This window comes from Musca autumnalis, unplaced genomic scaffold, assembly GCF_047663935.1.
Source record: "Musca autumnalis isolate F117 unplaced genomic scaffold, ASM4766393v1 scaffold_4, whole genome shotgun sequence".
In the NCBI taxonomy this organism is placed as follows: Eukaryota; Metazoa; Arthropoda; class Insecta; order Diptera; family Muscidae; genus Musca; species Musca autumnalis.
Genome location: NW_027411977.1, coordinates 148218421 through 148240607, shown reverse-complemented (window position 1 = coordinate 148240607; position 22187 = coordinate 148218421). Strand labels below are relative to the sequence as shown.

Here is a 22187-nt window from a genome sequence, read left to right as displayed (position 1 = left end):
GTTCGCATAATATCCCTGACACTATCTTGAAGGCAATAGGGAGAAGACTTATGTCCCCGTATGCACGTTAGAGCATACAGTCTTTTTTGTGGACGGGAAACAGTGTACTCTGGTTCAAATCGTCGCATACCCGTTCTTCATACCAGATGGTGCTCACTAGCTGATGCATTGAACTTATCAGCGTGTCGCCTCCGGCTTTGAACAGCTCAGCTGGCAAGCCATAGGCTCCTGCTGCCTTATTACTTTTTAAGCCGGTTTATTGCACACTTTGCCACATCTTGTCTGGGCGGTATACATTCATCCTTCGTCGTCTTCGCGAGTATTGGATACTAGGGTTATGACTTTTTTACAACCTCGTATCCCTGTATGATATTTTGATGAGTTTTTACATTAGATTGCATAAAATCCTAATTATAAGTGATTCGATAAAAAAAGCTTCCGCACAAAAAGCTTTTAATGTTTTTATTTTTCAGAACTTTTAAAAATTTTTTGAAGTCACTATAAGCAGATATTTTACTGAAAACGAAATAACCAAAATGATATAACCTTTTTTTCTCACTAATTTCATCATCGTTTTTTAATATTATTAATTAATTATTTATTAATTTATTTATTAATTATTTAATATATCAAACAAATTAAAAATGGTTTGTGCGGGACCTTTTTTAAAATTTAAATGGAGTAAAAGTTATTTTAGTCATTAATAGGCAAAAGGCCATTCATTCGTGCAAAAGGAAATATTTGTTGAGAAACTAATTTTTTCATTTCATAGAATTTAAAAAAAAAGTGTTTCAAAGTGATTTGTGAGGAACCTTTTTTTATAATAAAATGGAATGAATGTTATTTTATGCATTAAAAGGACAAAGTTCATTCATTCTCACTACAGGGAATCATTTTTGAGAAAAAATATCAAAAAGTCATAACCCTACTGTGCACATTATCCATATCAGTACCAAAGCTATACGTTTGATGTTTCACTCTTTGGTAGTTTTTTTCGAACTTCATTCTGGGTCCTGTACGACTACATCTCGAATTTTTCACACTCCCGCTTTTCCACTTCTTTCTTTTTCCTTCGAAAAGGATGTTTCTCTCTCTGCTCTTCTCCCGATACCTTTATCGTGTGCTACTCGATGCTACTGATTGTAGAGTATCCAAATAGCCACATTTTTCTCTTCGGTAGCTGAATGACACTCCTGGTCATACCATGTGTTCCCTGATGCAGGTCCATGGCATCCAAGTACGGATTTTGCGGCTGTTTGCATGGAGTGAGCAATAATTTTCTACTATGCTGATATGTTATCGGGACGAAGAGTGCTTTGATTAAGTAAGCGGGCCGAGCCAGATTCCACTAATTGGATTTTTTTAAAAAACTACAGAGTTAATTTTGATTTTATGTATCTACAGGTTCAATGTGATTAGCCAGGATATCGCGTCAATATTTCCTGGGAAAGTAAGCATCGGGCAGTATTAAATTATGTGGTCGATCGACTAGGTTTGGGCTCCGCACACATAGCTGACATCGTCGGCAATACCCCATCTGTGTAGGTTTTCTGCATTTCAGCCTGGATTCATATGCTATTGATAAATCTAGATTGAGAGGAATTCTGGTATTTTAGGCGATTTTATTATACTCCTGGAGAAGAGCATGTTTTCTTCTTAAGTTTGGAGTTTGAATGTTCGAAAAAATCGAAGGGGCCATTGTTAAAAATTGATTTTAAATATGAAATCGCGAAAATTGATTCCAATTCCACTGTGCCAAGTTGTTTTCTACTTTTATTTAGTACAACAAAACATACAAAAAAGGATTTTTAAATTTAACCAATATTAAAGAAGTTATGAGTATTTCTTTGCATATAGTTTTCATAGAATTCGACTTTTTCAAGGCGAGATACTTCTGGAGCCGTTGGTCGAAAAAATATACTGAATTGTTTTGTTGATGAGCAGCATTACCACATCAAAAAATAAATGAAATCAAAAACTTCATATTGGAAAAGTGCCCGATTTCACTCAGAAAACCCCACATGAATATTTTTTGAACAAATAAATGTACACCTATATCGATTTCTCTTTTTTTGTAATTTCGTGCGTGAGTGTGCGTGTTCGTGCCCTCTCGAAAAACGCCGTGTTTGTGCGTGAATGTGCATAAAAATTTTGGTCCGTGTTCGTGCATGTTCGTGCCTAATTTTTTAGGCACGCGCCCATCTCTAATGCATATGTACAACATCAGGTTTTTGAGGAACCCATACACTCAGTACACGATACAAATTCATAACGGTGTCAATTCTTATAAGCCCTTAACATTATTTACAACAATGACAATATTCTACTCTAAATATTTTTACATGTTATTGTCTTTCAAGTCAACTGCACTACGCTGACTGCTGAAAAAATCAATTTCAAGTGAAATTTGATATGTTAGAAATGTTAATGTTATTATCTATATTGTCGTAGACATTTGTTTGAACCAATTTCAAATGTATTATTTAAGTTTTTTTTTTTTGCAAATGACAGTTAAAGAACTATGCCAATATGTTGGCTATTTTTAATGAAACACTAGTAATAAAGGGCTATAGTCGGACGGTGCCGACCATTTAATTAATAAATACCCTATATCACTATTATTTTAACAATTACGATTATATTTGCAATTGTTTATTTGGCTTAAATATTTTTGGCTTATTATTTGTATGCACACACCACCACTGCACAGTGGATGAGCACAACAACAAACAACAAAAAATTCATGTCATCACGACATGTACGACAAAAATCAAAAAAATTCATGTCATCATTTTAAAAATTTAAAAACTCAAATCGCTGCTAAATTTTTCGAGACTCAACTTAATGTCTTAAGGGAAAAAAGAGAAAAAGTATAAACTACCATATAATGGATGGTGACCCTATATGGAGGCTATGGTCAAAAGTGGAGCAATATCAAATTGCTTTATAAGGTGGTGTTCTGAACTCTGAGTTCCTTCCGAAATAAATCGAGATATAAATCATATAAGGAGTATACAAAGTCATGTACTAATACTGACAATTTTTCGCGGGAGGTTTACTATGCAATAAGAACTCCTGGTACTGGTAACAGTAAAATACTTCACTTCAGGATGATTCATTACATTGGGAACCACGCGAAAACTTGGACCTAGAACTGCAATAGTTTTGTTTTTAAGTCACTAGACCCCATTGATAAAAATTTCAGTTCGTTATATTATCTAGAAGTATTTTTTCACAACTTCCCATGTAAGTGCCATCACTGTGCGTGCACTGGTAGGTATCATTATTTATAACCAGTAAGTAAAGGGGCAAAGTTAGGCGAGTGTGATACTCTATACCACCACGATTTCAATATTATTTGGCGAATATGTCACATATATATTCGATCGATTTCGTGTTTCGATTGTTTTTTAAACCCTCATTTATGCTAACGAGGGTATATACACTTTCATATGGGCCCAGACCCCAAGCATGTTTGGACGAAATGTGTTTCAGACAAATTGGGGTCGCTTAAGCAATGTCCGTCCGTCTGTCTGGCTGGTGCGCACGATAACCCTCGAACGAAGCAACCGATCGGGTCCAAAATTTGGTATTCGTAATATTTGTTCTATACTTAGTTTAAGTTCGAAGATGGGCCATAACGGCCCACTCTTTCGGGTACCTCTCCCACAAAAGTTAGAAAATGTTCGGAAAATTTGTGGTCACGATAACTTTTGAAGGGAGTAACCGATTTGGTCCATACTTTGCTCATCGTAACATTTCTACCACACTTAGATAAGGTTCCAATAAAGACTCAATCGACGATCTCCTTCGGGTACCCCCCACACAAAATTTCGGAAAATTTAAGTTTAAGACCTTCTATCGAATCCCTTTGATTTCCGTTGTAATAATTTGTATTCACTGTCCCGCATACGACGGTACAAGTTTTATCAGGGGCAAGTCCATACATCCTGAGAAAATAGCCTTAAAGGTGCAAAAAAACCTACAATACCGTGTGCAGTGGTTGGAGCGCAAAATAACTCTCGAACGGATCTGCCGATTCTGTTCAAAATTTTGCCTTCGTAATAGTTTGTCCAAACTTAGTTGAAGTTTGAAGATAAGCCATAGCGGTCCAATCCTAACACGGACCAAGCTTTACAAATCCTAATATATCTAGCAGATAAAAATCAGATTCGAATATGGACTATATTTGTCTACTCCTTCGGGTACCTCCCACACAAAGTTTCGGATAAGTTCACTTTAAGACCTGTAGTGGGATTCTGTAACTCATTTTTGCTGTTACCGACAAAAATCGGTAAAACTAAATCGCAAAATTATGACTAAAAACTTAATGAAAAGTTGGCATCACTGTTTGTGTTCGTAGAGGCTAGCGACTACTTTTTATTCATCGTTAACTTACCGAAAAATTTCCTTAATTATCGAAATTATAAGCATTTTAATTTTACCGACAATTATCGATAACAGCAAAAATGAGTTACAGAATCCCACTACTGCTCTCAAATAACTTTGATTTTTGTTGAAAAAACTTGCATTCGCTGCCCCGCATACGACGGTAAAAGTTTTTTCAGGGGCATACTGACCCACAAGTTTAAATAAAGACTCATTCGACGAACTCCTTCGGGTACCTCCCACACAAAATTTCGGAAAAGTTAACTTTAAGACCTGCTCTCGAATCCCTTTGATTTTTGTTGTAACAATTTGTATTCACTGCCCCGCAAACGACGGTAAAAGTTTTTTCAGGGGCAAGCCTATGCTTCCTGACATACTGACCCAAAGTTTTACGATAACCCATTCAAATGACTAGTGGGTGCCATAAGATCCACAAGTTCAAATGTCCTAAAAAGGCCCACAAAACTCCGTAGATGAAAGTTTTAACTCACATATGCTCTTTTACTTGTTATACATCAAACAAATGTTTTATTCAATATTGATGACATATGGAATGTGTAACGGATTTTTTTCTAAACAACGTGGTGTTTTCGCATGGACAGTTTTCAGAAGACAATAGCAAAGATACAAATCTTTTTCACCAATACATTTAAACAGCAGCTGCAGGCCGGAACGCTGAACTATTGTGATTCGCGGTCAATTCGGTATCGAAGAATCCCCCACAATTGAACAATAAATATAACAATCTAGATCAGGTGTTTTAAATATAGTCCATTGAAATACCACAGCTCAGACTGGAAATTAAACCAACATTCCAACATTGATAGTATAAAGTCCGCTTAACTGCGTAGGCCAATAAGTCAGTTGTAAATTGACAGTAATTTTTCATTTATAATCTTTTCTTCAAATGTATACTTAACAAATTGCGGGTTACGCTTTTTGACATTTCAGAAAAAATAATACCAAAAAACCTATCCCACACAGCTTCTGAAATTCTGAGAAAAAATATTATATTTTTTCAAAAATGCTTTTCTTTTCTTTCTTAAGTATGATGGCAAAAACTTGTGATATTTTATAAAACATTTATACTAACAAGAGTATATGGGGATTTCTGAGTGAAATCGGACACTTTTTCAAGATGAGGTTTTCGATTTCCTTTATTTTTTGTTGTGGCGATGCTGCTCATTAGCAAACATTTTAGTATATTTTCTGATTTTTTGACTAACGGTTCCAGACATATATCGCCTTGAAAAATTCGAATTCTGTAAAAACTATATGCAAAGAAATACCCATAACTTCCTTAATATTGGTCCAATTTGAAAAAAAAAACTGTTTTGTATTTTTTTGTTATTTTATCAGCTATTTAATAGAAAATAGAAAAAAATGCAGAGTGGGCTTGGATGCAAATTTCGTAATTTAAAATTTTATAGCAATTTTTATCAATGTACTCTTCATTTTCTTGAATTTTTTTTTTTTTTTTTGTATTAAACTATGATTAATTACAAAAATTGTATATCCTATTTGGTAGTGGGATTCGAATGATTACCATTTTTTTTTTTTCTTAATTTTATTAAATTTGCCAATACATTTTTTCCTCTATACCAATGTCAAACATTTGTTATTTTACTAAGAAATCACCATATACATACGTGCAAAATGTGCCTCATCGAAATTAAAGTTAGGTTCGAAGGTTCACCTGAAAGAGTTGACCAACCTTCAGGTACCTCCCCCACAAATTTAAAATTGTTCGGAAAAATTTTGCGTACGATAAATCTTGAAGGGAGTAACAGAATTGTGGCATGCTTTGCACATAGTGAAATTTCTACCAGACATAGAGGAGGTTCCAATATGGACTCTATCGGTTCACTCCTTTGGGTAACTCCCACACAAAATTTTGGAAAAGTTCAATTTAAGACCTGCTCTAGAATCGCTCTGAAGAATTTTTGTTGCAGCTACTTGTATTTGCTGCCCCTATTACGACCATATAAGTTTCTTCAGGGGCAAGCCGATACTTCCTGTAAACAACTGTGTGTAGTGGCTGGAGCGCAACATTATTCTCGAACGGATCAGCCGATTTGGTCCAAAATTTGGCCATCGTAATAATATTACCTTAGTTTAAGTTTGAACAGTTACCGAGTTGGTCCATACTTTGCGCATCGTAATGTTTCTGCGAGTTTTATATAAAGTTTTAATACGGACTATATTGGTCCACTCCTTCGGGTACATCCCAGACAAAATTTCAGAAAAGTGCAGTTTAAGAGCTGCTCTCAAATTTGATTTTTGTTGTAACCACTTGTATTCAATGTCCACATTACGAAAGTATAAGCCAATTCGGTCCGAAATTTGGCCTTCGCAAAACTTTGAGCAAACTTAGTTTAAGTTCATATATGAACTATATCGGTCCACTCCATCATGTCACCTACCCAAAAACTTTTGTCTAAAATAGTACGCGCTATATCTGTTGAACGGAGCAACCGATTTGATCCGAACTTTGAATCTCCTAATATTTTGTGCAAATGTAGTTTAACTTCGAAAATTATCCGTATTGGCCTTCTCCTTCCCTACAAAAGTTCGACACTTATTTGTTATTTTTAAGTGCAGTTCATGGACTGTTCGAATATTATATTTTTCATGGTCAAAAACGTCTAAGTTATACGGTGGCCAGCTGAAATGACTCCCATAATAAGATTCACTTCCAAAATGGACCACGCCGATGCATCCCTCCGGGTACCTCCTCCGCAACAGTTTTAAACTTAAACCAAATATATACTTTTATCGGCAAGTTCGTACGTCCCAAAACGGGCCACAAAATCTGAGCGTGTGTGTCCGACTACAAATCCTAGGTTCACCGTTAGCGAGTTTTTTTTATTAACAAAATAAAGAACAGATGGTAGTGCACATGTAAGCGTTTGAACAACCCTTAATGTTAGTACGCGTGGTCCAGTTTGCAGTGTGTTCGGCCACAAATCAGAAGTTCGCATGATCAAATCCAGCAGATAGCGAAATAAAATATAAAGCCAATAGAAATAACATGCAATCAGCACGGCCTTACTTGTTGACATAAAGAATAAAGGAAAAGTAACATTTCATTGTGATCTCTGCCTACTGCACGCAACCTTACTTATGTCTGTCTCCATTGTGATGCAAAGACAAAAAACAGCCGTGGGTATATGATTTTGGCTACTCTGACTCAATTGTGCTGTCATCAGATTTAGGAGGATGCAGAAAATTTCTCATTTTGTTTAATTTTCTGGTCTCTCTTATTGACCTGTTTATAGGCAGAGAGTCAGCGGTTAAAGGAACTGATGAGCAAGTTTGACTGCTTCCGAAACTATAGTCTTCTCCCCCTCCGCTCGTAGTAATCTTTTTCATTACCCACCGCTAAACTTTTTGTTCTTCAAATATTAAAGCAACCAAATATGGTCTTGAGCTGAAATAAACACATAACATAAAATAAAATATGAAGTGAAATTGAAAATAAATTCCACCTCAACTGTTCTAAAAATAGAAAATATGTTTTAGCTTATTTTATCAATTTATAGTGGCTATAGAATAACTAGTTCTTCTAGTGGTTATATAATAACTAGTTATTCAGTGCGACATGCCCTTGTTAAAATAATTGGTTAGTAGGAGGTTTGTAAGTAGTTACGACTACCAATAAGTACTATAAAATCCCATTATTTATTAAAGATTTTTTGCTGGGATGTTTCTCTTCGATTGCAAATCACAACAATATATTTTAATAGCAAGTAAATGTATCACCTGATATTACTGAATAATCTTACCATTGAACCACAGCGTAAGTACAGCAGACTGTCCCAAAAAAGCAGGAATTTTTATTGAAATGCATACCCACCATATTTTTTCCATTTCATCCCCAAACCTTGTATATGAGATTCTTTTTTGATTTAGTTAACGTTAACATATACCCCTGGCCATAGTAATTTGTATGGGGCCGAAGGTGAATTTTCGCGAAATGGCTGTACATGCCGTATTTTGTCCAATCGATGAAAAAATTTTACAAGTTCACTTTATATATAATTGGCATTCTCTTGGTATCGATTCCAAGAGATAAAGTGCATATTAGAGATTTTCGACCTTTTAATATTTTAAGTTACAATGAGGCTCAAATTAAAATCTATGGCACTGCCACAAAAAGCAGTGGCAAACTTCCCACTTACGGCCACATTGTAACTATGTGCTCTTCTTTCTTAGAACAAACAAATTGGTAAAGACGTAACAACACCGTCCAAAGTGTGACGTAAGGTATACATATTTACATACGCTGGTAGCCAAGGAAACTTTTTTGTATGACTACTAACAAATTTAGGCCTCGCTTTTGCCTTAGATGTTTGTAGCCGTAAAATTTGTGGTCATTAAAATAACTTTGTATTTTTATCAAAAAATTAAAAAAAAAACGGAAATGACAGTAATAAAGGAAATCAAATAAAGTGAATGCCGTCAATCACCTAAACAAAGCGATAAGAAAATTTAACGGTTCTATTTTGTAGAATTCTTACTGCCAACAACTTTTCAAAATACGCACAATCAAACTATTTGAGTCACCAATAGAGATTATTTCATTACTAGGAAATTAAATTTTTTATTATTATATTTGCTCAAATTTCACAAAATTCCTGTTTTTATGAATATTCTTTGGATGACAACGGTAACAGCAGTTACACAGAATGGACTAGCAGGCTGTTTGGCACAAATGTAGCGTCAAGCCAAACAACCTCCCTTAAATGAAATGTCGACTTATTCATGCTTTCCAATTCTTCATAACTTTTTCGGTGGCTAAATAAGGGGTGGGGTTCATGTTATGTTTCTGACCCAGAAAAATCAAAATCTTTGTTTAAATGTACATATGTATGTCTGAATAGAAATACACATTTATTGTTTATATCCCGTAGATACTTGGCTCCACAATTGCTAACAATAACTCTGAAAAAGAAAACTTAAAAGACATGGCATAGCATCGAATACCAATAACAAACAATAGAAGACATAAATACCACATAGTTGGGCCTTTAAACTTAGGAATTGAAGTAGACGACAATAAGAAACCCAGTTATGTGACGTAATTGTCTAAATCGAACATCGCTTTAAAAGCGAAAAGCATGGCCTCCACTAAAATGGCAAAGATTTTTTTCAAAATCAAAAGTTTTTTTCTTTTTAGACTGTCGTGTCATGCGATGCCTGATGTTGGGTGGATAAAGAAAATTCTAATAAAAAAACTTGTACTGGCAGACGTCATTTATTTCGCGGAGCGAATTTAAAGCTCCCTTCTCGCTTTTTGTACGCCTACAATGTAGCTTATAGACGCCATTGGATCGTTGATTTTGGTGAGCTTAAAAAATGACTGACTGTCATACAAACTAAATATTCAACTATGCCACCATACCAAACACTTGCATAAGTAAGTTCAAAATCAAACACTCGCTGCAATAGAGCATGTCAAAAGTTAATAGTTGGGTTTATAGTTGTTTTTTTTTTTTTAAGATTTTCGTCTTTTCCTTAGAGAATATTTGAATTTTACAGCGAAAATTCTGCCCGTACCTAGTGCTACAAACTAGGATAAAAAACAAAGTATACAAAACTAGGTTTTGTTATCATTGATACGAATTAAATTCGTATATTGTCCTCTAAATATACGTACATACATAGGTATGTACATAAACTTCATGGCACAACGAGTCTGTTAGTAAGCTATTGGGAAAAAAAAAACTGTTTCGCAGGAAAATGAAAATGGGAACTTCAATTTATATTCATTTGACACCTTAATGCACAGCTAGAGTGTCACGTATATGGTAAGAGGTAGAAAGAAATGTCACTTTGATAGGAACAAACAAAACTAACAAAAATTACAAAATTATAAAAAAAGAAATAAATTTTCCTGTGTATAGTACCGGATGGTTCACGATAAAGTTCCAATTTTATATTTGCGAATGATGCGAAACCTTCTTTCGCCGACCATAGGTACTTGCTCTAAAAAATCAAAACGATAAAACCTAGCCTTAACTGGATTTATTATACCGATTTTTTTAACCGCTCCAAACCGAATAGTATGTTAGGCGAACTGTTTGTGTATTTAATAAGATAATATGAACCAATGAGCGGTTTTTGAGGCAACAAGTCGGTACGAAATGTGCGAAAAGTATATGTGATATGTGGTCGCAGCTTTTGGTAATCATAACTTAAAGGGGGACTAAATGCTGTGCCACCGTATTAAGCAAACGGGTAAAGCAATGCATATAGAATTTAAAATGTGGATCACTGTTGATGTGTGGAGGTGAGATTCCGCCGGAAATTAGAACTAAAAGTGTACACCATTTCCATATTAAATATTGTTGATTTGTATTTTATTCCCATTCCGCATACGAAGTAGCGGGCACTTTGTTAGTATAGTGTTGTGAATGTCTGACAGCTCACACAAATGAACTTCATTAACTTTCACTGTGAAGATCGGTACTCTGTGGGAAACTGGTTTAGTGAATACAGTTGCATCACACAATGCAAATAACCTTAAAGTGGATGAAGGTCGCGCAATTCGAACCATCAAAAATACGTCAATATATTTCAAATAGATTCTTCAAGAACCGCGAATGTGCCTCCACATTCTATTTTGGGTAAAAAAACTATAACCATACTTTTGCAAATATTATAATCGCGTATAAGGGATTCCATTTATGTAAATTTTTTTAAATATGTTAAAGAAAACCGCGGATTTGTCAAAATATATTTTCGCAGATTTTCCTATTTTCAAGGTATCTTTATCCGCCATTTTAGTGGATGGATTCGATTGCGGGATTAAAATAAAACTAAATTCACGCGGGGTTGAAAGGAAATTTAATGACACTTGTAAACTTTACATAAAATTGGGCTTAAAAAATTGCGGATCAAATTTTGGCCTTTGGACTCTAATTGCTAGGTTGTTGTACGGAGCACACTCATGAGATATACATTAAACCACGTAAAATGACGAGTTCTGCATCCTATTATCAGTTTTCAATATTATTTTGTTGCGCGTCCGGATTATTTAAAAAAAAAAAAATCAAAAAACCCCGAAATTCAAGCTTCAAAATGTCACCATCAATTTTAGGTAGATGTATATCATGTTGTCTAAGAAGTATTCTTTGATTCTATCTTTGGAAATAGGTCCATTAAATGTAGGGTTAAGCCAACAATCGGAAAGGAACATAAAAAAAACTTGTTGGCTTCAAACCATTTTTTATACCCTCAGCATTTATGGTAACGAGGTTATATACACTTTCATACGGGCAAAATGAGCCTCATCGAAATAATGGTTTTAGACCCCAAGTATGTTTAGACGAAATCCGTTTCAGACAATTTGGAGTCGATTAAGCAATGTCCGTCCGTCTGTCTGGCTGGAGCGCACGATAACTCTCGAACGGATTAACCGATTCGGTCCAAAATTTGGCTTTCGTAATATTTTGTCTAAACATAGTTTAAGTTTGAAGATGGGTTATATCGGTCCACTCCTTCCGGTACCTCCCCCACAAAAGTTCGAAAATGTTCGGCAAAATTTGTGCGATATACGATTTGTACGACGATAACTCTTAAACGGAGTAACTGATTTAGTCCATACTTTGCACATCGTGAAATGTCTACCAGACTAAGATGTGGTTTCAATATGGACTCAATCGGTCCACTCCTTCGGGTACCTCCCACACAAAATTTGGGATAAGTTCAGTTTAGGACCTGCTCTCGAATCGCTTTGATTTTTATTCTAACAACTTGCATTCACTGTACAAGTTTCTTCAGGGGCAAGTCCATACTTCCTGAGAAAAAAGCCTGAAATGTGCAAAAAAACCTATGACACCGTGTGTAGTGGTTTGAGCGCAAGATACCTCTCGAACGGATCTGCCAATTTGGTCCAAAATTTGGCCTTCGTAATATTTTGTTCAAACTTAGTTACAGTTCGAAGATAAGCTCTGTCTGCCTAATCCTTCAGTTACCTCCCCCACAAAAGTTCAAAAATGTTCGGAAAACTTGTGCGCACGATAACTCTTGTAGGGAGCGACCGATTTGGTCCATACTTTACTCATCCTAATATATCTGCCAGGTATAGGTCAGGTTTAAATATGGTCTATATTTGTCCACTCTTTCATGTACCTCCCACACAAAATTTCGGATAAGTTCACTTTAAGACCTGCTCTCGAATATTTTTGATTTTTATTGAAGCAACTTGCATTCGCTACCTCAATTACGACGGTAAAAGTTTTTCCAGGGGCAAATCCATACTTATTGAGAAAACAGCCCGAAAGGTGTAAAAAAACCCCTATGGCACCATATGTAGTGACTGGAGAGCACGATAACTCTCGAACTGATCAACCGATTTGGTCAAAAAATTTGCCTTGGTCATATTTCCATTCCTTTAAGTACCTCCTGCGCAACACTTTGGAACTTTAATCCTAATCCGCATTTTTGTCGGCAAATTCAAATATCCAAAAAAATTCTGAAAAGACCCTAAATACATTCGATTTCTCCGAGATGAAAGTTTCAATTCACATAGGCTGAGGGTATATCTCTGTCGGCAGATACTTTTTTACTTGTCTATATTGATGCCAACACAGCTTCCACGTAAATTATTTTTAATGGTCGATATTAAAAGACCCCTCCTAAAATACTTATTACAATTTATAAAAATTCAGTTATATTATATAGAATATGTCTACACACAGAAAAATATGTGTTAGAAATATATTTGTATCCAAACAAATATATGTTTGGGACTGGTTGCAAACAAATATATGTTTGCAACATTTTGCAACATATCTCAATTTTATTTGTTTGGGTACCAACATATTTGTTATTTTATTGGTGGAGAGAGGATATTATAAGTGCATATCGCGGCCAAACTCGTGTGTTCCATTCGTGATTTTTAGTAACTTAAATGCCCAACATGTTTTATAATTGGAAATTTTATAATTGAACCAAAAAGCTGAATGGAAATATTTTATTGGACAAGGAAGAAATCGCATTTAATATTGGTAATAACATTAATAAATTTTTCATATACATACATATATGCACATATTTAAAATATGGATGTACCTATTTATTACATGATGATTTAAATTTTGAGTAGAATGTGTTTTATATCTTTGTGTTTTATTTTACAACTAACGAGAAGCGTTTAACGATATCCCTCATACCAGTAGCTGATATTGTTCGAATGTTCGGCACAACTTTCGAAAACGACTATCACTGTCGAATGTTTGGCAAATGTTTTTCGTGTGTATACGCAAGCACGTTGTTTGTTTGTTCGTCAAAAGTTCGAAAACAGTATCATTTCGAACATTTGATGAATGTTTTTTCTTCACAAAAAATAAATGTTTCGAAAAACATTTTTAACTCTGATTTTTTATTTTTTTTGTTTTGTTTCAAAAAATAATTTTATGTTGCTTGTATAAAATTCACATTTGCTTTTTTCAAATAATTTCGATATAAATGCTACGTACAATATAAACAATAAATGTTGATAAAGACAACATATGGGTAGGTTGCCAAACATAAGACAACAACGTTTACCAAGAGCTACATATCGAGTCGCAAACATAACAAAGAAATAAAAGCGGAAAAGGTACATAACAGAAACGTCAAGAAACTCCACAAAAAAATGTTTTTCGCCACTATTATAGAAACTATCGTCATTCATTCTCTAATAATATTATTGCCGATATTCGAAATCGAAGGTTTTCCTGCCACAAACTGAGTGACGTTCTCGACCAAAATATCCGCAAAACTGTCGGGAAACATTCGAAAACGGTATCGTTTTCGATAGCAATGGTATGGTGGGTAATAGTTGTGTTGTTGCTTTTGTGTTTGGTATTTCTACACGCAAAAAAAATCGGCCTCTCTAACATATGTCCCAAACATATTTTGCAGCAAACATATATATGTTTGCAACAGTCCCAAACATAAAATATGTTTGGGTGCAAACAAATTTATGTTTGGGTGCAAACATATATATGTTTGGGTGCAAACAAATTTATGTTTGAGTACAAACAATTTAAATGTTTGGGTGCAAATAAATACAAACCCAAAAGCCACAAAAAAAAAACAAACACATGCACCAGTGGGCGCTTACTGAGAGCAAGGGAGTGTAAAATTCAATTTAAACTCTTTGAAATGTATGCTCATTTGCTCTCAGTAAAAACTCACTGGCTATCTCTATAGTATACACACAAATGTTGTGGTTGTTTATTAAAAGGCAAAACTACAACAAACACATAGGTACATACAAAATTCCAAAGAAATACATAACACAATTTAATAAAAGAAAAACTGATTGACATAATTTGTAAATAGTTACACTTTTAAAAAGAAAAAATGTATAGTAACGTAGTTGAACGCTTCTCCTTAGTTGTGAAATAAAACAAATTTTCCTAATAGTTGAAATCATCAGCGGGGAATCGGCATCTGGAATCAAATGATTATGTAATGTAATAAATAAATATGGATATGCCATATTTCAAATATACATAAGTATGTATGTTATTACCAATACTAAATGCGATTTCTTCCTAGTCCAATAAAATAATTCCATTCAACTTTCCGATTCAATTATAAAATGTATTGGGCATTTAATTTACTAAAAAGCACAATTTCTTTAAGAAAACACAAAACACTGATTTATTCACTCACTTTACGGTCTTGACGCTACGCCGGCAACTAAAACACTGAAGAAAGAAAAACAAAATACTCGTAATTCATACAATTTCTTCCTATCCTCTGCGCCAGCTACGTTGGTTAACAACAACAAAACAAGAAACACACGAGTTTGACGCATACACGCCATCAAAGCACCAAAGCCCCCTTCTTCGCTTCTACGTCTTCTATTATACAATACACACAACTCTTTATTATAAAACAGCATTCCGCAGCCGCGAGAGCACTGTTATTACTCTCGTTGACAAACATCCTCTCTCCACCCATGAAAAAGATGTTCTAACATAAAAAATATGTTTTACCTTAACATATCAAATTGAGATATGTTACAAAATGTTGCAAACATATATTTGTTTGGACCCAAACATATTATGTTTGGATCCAAACATATATTTGTTTGCAACCAATCCCAAACATATATTTGTTTGGATCCAAACATATTTCTAACATAAATTTTTCTGCGTGTATACATTTCAATAAAAGGAAAGCAAACACTATTTATAAATGTGTGTATGTCGGAGTAGAGTGTACACAGGTATTTATATTTCATTTAAACAAATATTTGTTTCCACCCAAACATATATTTGTTTGCAGGACCCAAACATATGTTATGTTTGGGACTGGTTGCAAATAAATACATGTTTGGTGCAAAATATGTTTGGGACATATGTTAGAGAGTCTTTTTTTTCTCCGTGTACAGTTCTCGAATTCTGAAAGGGTGAAACTCGGATTCATCGATTGTAAACCTTCTTTGGTTTTTACCATATGCGTATGAGTCCGAAACAAAGAATCAATCTACCGTGTGTGTGGGTCTTCGAAGAGGAGCCAAATCCAATGAAATCCAATGAATATCATGCTTGCAAATTTCGAAAAACCCTTTAATACAACTACTCGTTTGCCTAATAAAAATGTAAAATTTTTAGTACATTTAAGTATGTATCTCTTACGAATTTCCAGAAAATCAGCCTTGTCACACACCTACGCCCCAAAACTAACCTTCAACCAAGATTTCAAGATCCTAGCTTTTTCCGTTTCGCCTGTGCATTGGGGAAAATTTGTATGTAAAATGGAAAATTTTTATGTAAAGCTTTGAAAAGATTTACTTGGTAAATTGTACATATTTGCTTTCTATTCCAATTTTTGTGTTTCCTGCTTTTGACATAACATTTGACATACAATGGTGATAGGTTAATGTTTGTGTCCGCCTGGGTTAAAAATGTATGTACATATAATATGTACATATGTTAGAATTTATAATTCTGCCCTTTGGTATGTAAGGTAGTTTTGCAGGACATTCACATTCCATAATACGCATATAATTATAAATGTTCCCATTCTCTATGCCCTTTAAGGAGTATATTTCCCAAAATGAAACCAAAGGCGTTGCCGTCAATGTTTTGTCTAGGAGAAAATTAGATTGTCTACTTGATAACGTAAATTATCAAACGTTGGCAAGTACGCAATCATCTAATAGGTGTGGCAATTTGAGAATATTTGTAACATATATGTACGAGTACATACAATTATAAAATTAGTATATGTCAATAAACGTTTGGTGGTTTAAAGCTTTTTTGAAAGTAGTTTCCCTTTTTGGAAAGTGGAAGTGTGGAAAAGGTATTATAAGTTTTTTTTTATTCGTTTTGGTTCTTTTGGCTTAAAGTCAAAATTAAAAGAATTGGGGTTTTAATTTTTATTTTCTTTTTATTATTCCAATATTTCGACTGTATTCTTGCTAAACATGCTAGCATCGACGGTGTAACAAACCTGTCGCTTTTCTCAACAATTATTTCCCTGAAGATGACTGAAGAATACAGTCGAAATATTGAAATAATAAAAAGAAAATAAAAATTAAAACCCCAATTCTTTTAATTTTGACTTTAAGCCAAAAGAACCAAAACGAATAAAAATTAAAGACATGTCAACAATAACAACAACACATTATAAGTTTTTCCGAAAATGCATGTATCCCAAAATGTATATCTCGACGAGATAAAGCGATTTAGGGATGTGTGTCCGTATGTCGTTCCATCCATTAAAAATTGTAATGCAGGCCGCAATTATGGACCGATCGTCACGAAATTTTGTATCGAGGTCGAGTTCCGACCAGAAAAGACACCTATTCTTATTGGTGATGATCGTGAAATTTTGTGGATGAAATGGACCAAAAACAAATTTTTTATTCGACTTTGTAGTCGCTCTGCAGGTCGGACTGACAGTGCGATTGGCTCGAAATTTTAAGTAAAAGTAAGTAAGAAAAAGCTTGTAAATTAATTTAATGATCAGATAATATTTAGAGGGTCAAGTGGACCAAAATGTTTGTCTTAAAATTAGTAAAATCTTGTGTATAATGTCTATATTTATATTCCTGGATGATATGTTAAACTCCGTAGGTTTTATTTAGGAGAGGAATTCTTGAACTTTTTATTGATGCCAATTATGTTAATTTACGTAGTCAGATAACAGAGTTACATCCAAGTATATACAGGGATCCCACAGTTTTAACTATTTGTAGAGTGACAATAATCAACATAGTATGTATGACCGGATGGCTTAAATATTGCCCAATCATAAAAAAATTCCGTGAAAAACTAGTGACCAGGGACAGTGGTGTAGGGTATCATGGTCATGGTACATGGTCTGCCCCGGCCCCCGCACCCTCCCCGTCCAACTATAGGCTGCTCTTACTTGTTTTTGTAAGTAATTGTTTTTATGTACTATTTGTGTTTACATTTTTTGCATGACTGGTGTTCTCCTTTAACATTTTAGACAATTTTATTGCGTTTTATCATGACTCAATGTTTTCGACAGCTTCCCAATAGAAAATGGAATCGTTGATGACATTTTCGTCGACGAATCATTGACGAAATATTATAAATTGTCATGCACGACAAAGTGCATGACCATGTCTTACAATGTGTCGTGGCAACAAACCCAAAAATTTTCAAAAAAAGCGTGCTATGAAATGATTGTTCACATATAGAACGAATATAAAATTTTTATTTTGTAACAAATGTAAGATAATAAAGTTATCAAATTCTGAAATTGCGTCAATGATTAAAGATTTTGATTTTACCAAAGAACGGTAAGTAAGAACAATTAACATATTAAGGAACTTTATATATAATTATGTTATTCTTTTAATACATATATATATATATATATATATGTAGGTTGACGTTATGGAGAATGCTGTTAATTCCAGCGTCATGGTAAGATTATAGATTATATTACTGGTTATTGTATTTATTCATAATGTGTTTTTTTTTTTTTTTTGCAGAATCCGTAAATGAAGGAGGTCGGTTGTGATGAGAAAATGAGGCGCGGATAAGGTCCAAAAAAGCTGTATCGGAGTATATTCAGGAACTAATTGATATTAATGTAAGATCAAAATTGTAAAAAAAACATATTACATATTTTTATAATGTAAAAAATAAAAATTTGACACACGAAAAAAAAACGATATTGTCTTTAGTAGGGTCGTTAATGACAAATAGCAAGACAGTGTCTGTAAAACTGTCGTCAACGAAATAACGGGGTTTTTGTCTTCCAAGTCGTCATCGACGACAGCTTCGCTTACCCTGTCGCCCAAGTTGTCGTGCATGAATACTGGGACACTTGTGTGAAAAAGTCGTCAACGATTCCAAAGGGCTGTCTGCAAAGAGTCGTGAACGAATTAGAAATGTCGTGTACGATTCATCAATGTTGTCTTAAAGACACTTTCTATTGGGTTGGTTTATAAATACATACATACATATGTATATATATGTATATAAGGGTTATGACTTTTTGATTTTTTCTCAAAAATGATTTCCTGTAGTGGGAATGAATGAACATTTGCCTAGTAATTACTAAAGTAACGTTTATTCTATTTAAGTATTAAAAAATTCACGCACAAACCACTTTGATTTTTTTGAAAAAAATTATGAAATGAAAAAAAGAATTGAAAAAAATTATTTCCTGTTTCACGAATGAATCACCTTTTGCCTATTCTTGACTACAACAACTTTCATTCCATTTATATACTAAAAATGTCCGGCACAAAGCACCTTTTATTGATATGATATATGAAATAAAGTTATATATAGTATAAAATGATATATGATATGATGATAAATGTAGTGAGAAGCAAAACGTTATGCCATTTTTGTTAAGTCGTGTGACTCCAAAACTTATTTTCAGTTATATATCTGCTTATAGTGACTTTAAAAGTTTGCCAAAAAATTCATAAAATTTTACATGAGATTTTTTATCGAATCACCTTATAAGTAAGATTTTATATAATCTTAGGAAAACCTCATCAAAATATGATACAGGGATACGAGGTTGTAAAACAATCATAACCCTAATGTATATATAAATACCATTTTTGTCGCAAGTATGCTACATACTAACACATAGCCGCTAACTCACATACAATATTTATAAAATAAACCACAAATTTATATTTCGTTTTATTCGGTTAAATTAAAGTTTTTCTTTGTCATTTCCATGGTTTATTTTTTGGTAATATCAAAAGCTCCAACTAAAAATATTTTATGAATATACGCTATGAATATACATTTCATTCCTTATTATTTATTTTAGTTGAAAATTGTGCTATGTAAAATATTGCTATTAATGTAGAACTATGTACATAGTGGACAGACTATGTTTTCCATTTTTATTAGAATTAATTTATACAGGTAAGTCGTTTTTCGTGACATTAAAAGAGTAACATATACCATTATGTTAGTTTTGGCTCAAACGTTTACACTAATACCTCGATTTGCGTTGCTTCGATTTTTGTTAAGCAAAAAAATTGATTATATCCTGATACCGTTTGATGATATCTTTTTTTTGAGTCTATTTATGCATATCCGTCCTTTCGCAAAGTACAGGTCGCATTTATTATTCAATTAGGCTAAAAAGTGGAGAAAATATTTTTTTAGTTTTGGAGAGAATCGATCCAATATAAGGTAAATAGAAAAAAACTCTTAGCTATTTGATTTTCAAATCTTTGGAATTTTTATTTTAATGGTGGGTATCTCTGTTTCTTTTGAACATGTTACAAGAGAATACTTTGATAAAAATATTAGAATGTCTGATTAAATGGGCAAACATCAGAGTTATTGCAAAATACGCTTAACTAACCCAATTTTTATGTTATGAAATTTTATTGTATTTGTAAATATGTATGTATCCCCGCTTCAATTATTTAAAACATGTAAACTGCTAGTCGCAGAAGACCTCATAAATACACCTGAGCTATTTTTAAATGAAAGGAAGTTTTTGCTGATTCTGAAACTACAATGTCCATAGATGAGAAAAATCAAAAAACAAAAAATCGCAGGAGGGATTTTTAAATAGATCACGGTCAAAGCCACATTTAAACGGTTTTTGTGTTTTCAGGATTTTGCTTGGAAACCGAAAAAGGATTAGAAAAAATGTTGTAGCTGTGAAAATTCTTTACAAGATTTATATTTTCCTAGGTTTCAACATTTTTGAGATATAGAATTCAAATTGGGACAATGCACTGACTGTATCGCCTCCTCATAAAACAATGCACAGTGCGCCTCAACTATCTTCAACTGAAAAGTGTTTACACCTGAAAAATTTCTTGCGGATTCTGAAAGCACAACGTTCATAGATGAGAAAACTCAAAAACAAAACAATCGTCAGAGGGATTTTTAAATAAATCACGGTCAAATGTCACATTTTTAGGGTTTTTAGGTTTTCAGAATTTTGCTTTGAAACGACAAGACATATCGAAAAGGGACTAAAGAAAATGTTATAACAGTGCACATTCTACAGACAATTTTCTTTAGTCCCATTTCGATAGTGCTTGCGGTTTCCAAGCAAAAACCTAAAAACCCCTAAAATTGTTTTTTCCTCATCTATGAACATTGCAATTTCAGAATCCGCAAACACTTCCCAGGTGTAAGCTCCTTTCATTTAAAGTTAGTTCAGACTCAGCGTGACATTCACATGTGTACGATTGTATTTCCTACAGTCAAAAAATAAGAGGAGATGGACCTAGAAGACCGTTTGTAAGACCATATGGGTACCTCCCACTAAAGGAATTGAATGATATGGGCCAAGAAAATATCACGAGTTGCTAATCGGTTAATCCAGTCGAAATAGTGCAGACCTACCAGCGGCTACTTTTTACGATGGAGAAAAATATCACCACATTTCTTAATATAAACGTAACTGAAGTCAGAACGATGAAAAACGGCCCTCTTGCTTCATTTGGAGCTAGCGGATTAGACTGATAATTACTCCCATATTGTTACCGAATGCACTTTATACTCACAGATAACGATAAGCAAATACCAGAAATATTTAAGAATTCTTTTCATAAACACTTACCATAAGAATAAATTGTTCAGTATTTCATCTGTTTCTATATATACGACAATTTTCGTGCTCTCTTGAAAGTTGCGTTTATTTTCCGTGGCGAATTGTTTCACTTCATTTTTAGTTTTCCACTTGACTATTGTTATAACTTTGGTTATTTAAATTTTCCTAAAAATGAAAGAAAAAAGAAAAAACGTTTTATTAAAAGCACAAACAAACACAGGTCGTTGTATGTTTAAATATTTTTCTTTGTTCGATTCGAATTTTTTCCATTCAAATTCAAAGGGAAATGAACTGACTTAACGACAAAACTTGGCTAAAGCAAATACATTTTTATTCAAATTTATACAAAATTTCTTTTGGAATGAACAAGAGAAAGCGAAATATTGTTTTCGTTTTGCAAATGCATAAAGAAATGTTAACAGTCAAAAGGAGAAAATAACGGGTGAACAAACGAAACTGGCTATTCAGAAGAGAAAAATTATTCACTTGAATAAATTTGGTATAAAAACATGAAATAACCATTTCTTTGACCCTTTAGGATGGTAAAAGAATGTCGTTGTTGAAAATACGCTACGACAAAAAGCAACAAACTTGACAATGAAACTGACAAGCTACAGAGAAATCCACGGCATACAAAGGCTACAAAAAACGGATGTCATGAATATTCGTAATAGTTTTGACGCGTCCTTGTTCCTGGTTTACGTGTGCTTAAATCTTTTTCTCCATAGGAAGTATATAAGTCAAATGTGGTAGTCCGTTAATCA

At 33.7% G+C, this 22187-nt stretch overlaps 1 protein-coding gene across 36 annotated transcripts in view; it reads right to left on the bottom strand.

The window, feature by feature from the left end:
- Shab (potassium voltage-gated channel shaker cognate b) overlaps window positions 1-22187 on the bottom strand; it is a 394632-nt gene that overhangs the window by 334383 nt on the left and 38062 nt on the right. For all 36 annotated transcript variants that reach the window (XR_012412620.1, XR_012412621.1, XR_012412622.1 and 33 more), the window contains exon 2: window positions 21433-21588. The gene's annotated coding sequence lies outside the window, so the exon portion shown is untranslated. The remainder of the gene's footprint in view (window positions 1-21432; window positions 21589-22187) is intronic.